This window comes from Acipenser ruthenus, unplaced genomic scaffold, assembly GCF_902713425.1.
Source record: "Acipenser ruthenus unplaced genomic scaffold, fAciRut3.2 maternal haplotype, whole genome shotgun sequence".
NCBI lineage: Eukaryota > Metazoa > Chordata > Actinopteri > Acipenseriformes > Acipenseridae > Acipenser > Acipenser ruthenus.
Genome location: NW_026708220.1, coordinates 27,501 through 30,000, shown reverse-complemented (window position 1 = coordinate 30,000; position 2,500 = coordinate 27,501). Strand labels below are relative to the sequence as shown.

General features: G+C 34.6%; 2 non-coding genes across 2 annotated transcripts; both read right to left on the bottom strand.

The window, feature by feature from the left end:
* Positions 1 to 99: 99 nt before the first annotated feature.
* On the bottom strand, positions 100 to 172 carry trnak-uuu (transfer RNA lysine (anticodon UUU)). The gene has a single exon. It is a non-coding gene; the product is annotated as a tRNA-Lys (tRNA).
* Positions 173 to 1,086: 914 nt separating this feature from the next.
* Positions 1,087 to 1,159, bottom strand: trnak-uuu (transfer RNA lysine (anticodon UUU)). The gene has a single exon. It is a non-coding gene; the product is annotated as a tRNA-Lys (tRNA).
* Positions 1,160 to 2,500: the final 1,341 nt, after the last annotated feature.

Below are 2,500 nucleotides of genomic sequence, written 5' to 3'. Positions count from 1 at the left end.
GGTGCTCTGACCGCTGTGGACTGGTTTGATTCACTTCCAGGGAAGGTTTTTTTTTTGCATTTTCTCCAACAAAGTAGGGAAGGTTAAAAAAAATAGCCTTGCCCAAACAGGGACTTGAACCCTGGACCCTCAGATTAAAAGTCTGATGCTCTACCGACTGAGCTATCCGGGCTCATTAAACAAAAACGCTTACTTGGGCAGAAAAAAAGATATACAGAAAGAATAAAAAAAGAAAAAAAAGAAAAGAAAGAAAGAAAGAAAGAAAGAAAGAAAGAAAAAGAAAAAGATAAAGAAAAAAAAAATCAAATAGCTCAACATTCCGGGTCGTCTAGTAGTTAGCATTCGGTGCTCTAACCTCTGTGGCCTGGTTTGATTCACTTCCAGTGAAGGGTTTTTTTTTTTGCATTTTTTCCAAAATTGGGAAAGGGTAAAAAAGAAAAGAAAGAAAGAAAGAAAGAAAGAAAGAAAGAAAGAAAGAAAGAAAGAAAGAAAAAGAAAAAAGATAAAGAAAGAAAAAATCAAACAGCTCAACATTCCTGGTCGTCTAGTGGTTAGCATTCGGTGCTCTGACCGCTGTGGACTGGTTTGATTCACTTCCAGGGAAGGTTTTATTTTTTGCATTTTTTCCAAAATTGGGAAAGGGTAAAAAAGAAAAAAAAGAAAGAAAGAAAGAAAGAAAGAAAGAAAGAAAGAAAGAAAGAAAGAAAGAAAAAGAAAAAAGATAAAGAAAGAAAAAATCAAACAGCTCAACATTCCTGGTCGTCTAGTGGTTAGCATTCGGTGCTCTAACCTCTGTGGCCTGGTTTGATTCACTTCCAGGGAAGGGTTTTTTTTTTTGCATTTTTTCCAAAATTGGGAAAGAGTAAAAAAGAAAGAAAGAAAGAAAGAAAGAAAGAAAGAAAGAAAGAAAGAAAGAAAGAAAGAAAAAGATAAAGAAAGAAAAAATCAAACAGCTCAACATTCCTGGTTGTCTAGTGGTTAGCATTCGGTGCTCTGACCGCTGTGGACTGGTTTGATTCACTTCCAGGGAAGGTTTTTTTTTTGCATTTTCTCCAACAAAGTGGGGAAGGTTAAAAAAAATAGCCTCGCCCAAACAGGGACTTGAACCCTGGACCCTCAGATTAAAAGTCTGATGCTCTACCGACTGAGCTATCCGGGCTCATTAAACAAAAACGCTTACTTGGGCAGAAAAAAAGATATACAGAAAGAATAAAAAAAGAAAAAAAAGAAAAGAAAGAAAGAAAAAGAAAGAAAGAAAGAAAGAAAGAAAGAAAAAGAAAAAAGATAAAGAAAGAAAAAATCAAACAGCTCAACATTCCTGGTCGTCTAGTGGTTAGCATTCGGTGCTCTGACCGCTGTGGACTGGTTTGATTCACTTCCAGGGAAGGTTTTATTTTTTGCATTTTTTCCAAAATTGGGAAAGGGTAAAAAAGAAAAAAAAGAAAGAAAGAAAGAAAGAAAGAAAAAGAAAAAAAGATAAAGAAAGAAAAAATCAAACAGCTCAACATTCCTGGTCGTCTAGTGGTTAGCATTCGGTGCTCTGACCGCTGTGGACTGGTTTGATTCACTTCCAGGGAAGGTTTTATTTTTTGCATTTTTTCCAAAATTGGGAAAGGGTAAAAAAGAAAAAAAAGAAAGAAAGAAAGAAAGAAAGAAAGAAAGAAAAAGAAAAAAGATAAAGAAAGAAAAAATCAAACAGCTCAACATTCCTGGTCGTCTAGTGGTTAGCATTCGGTGCTCTGACCGCTGTGGACTGGTTTGATTCACTTCCAGGGAAGGTTTTATTTTTTGCATTTTTTCCAAAATTGGGAAAGGGTAAAAAAGAAAAAAAAGAAAATAGCTCAACATTCCGGGTCGTCTAGTAGTTAGCATTCGGTGCTCTAACCTCTGTGGCCTGGTTTGATTCACTTCCAGTGAAGGGTTTTTTTTTTTGCATTTTTTCCAAAATTGGGAAAGGGTAAAAAAGAAAAGAAAGAAAGAAAGAAAGAAAGAAAGAAAGAAAGAAAGAAAGAAAGAAAGAAAGAAAAAGAAAAAAGATAAAGAAAGAAAAAATCAAACAGCTCAACATTCCTGGTCGTCTAGTGGTTAGCATTCGGTGCTCTGACCGCTGTGGACTGGTTTGATTCACTTCCAGGGAAGGTTTTATTTTTTGCATTTTTTCCAAAATTGGGAAAGGGTAAAAAAGAAAAAAAAGAAAAGAAAGAAAGAAAGAAAGAAAGAAAGAAAGAAAGAAAGAAAGAAAGAAAGAAAGAAAGAAAGAAAGAAAGAAAAAGAAAAAGAAAAAGATAAAGAAAGAAAAAATCAAATAGCTCAACATTCCGGGTCGTCTAGTAGTTAGCATTCGGTGCTCTAACCTCTGTGGCCTGGTTTGATTCACTTCCAGTGAAGGGTTTTTTTTTTTGCATTTTTTCCAAAATTGGGAAAGGGTAAAAAAGAAAAGAAAGAAAGAAAGAAAGAAAGAAAGAAAGAAAGAAAGAAAGAAAGAAAGAAAGAAAGAAAG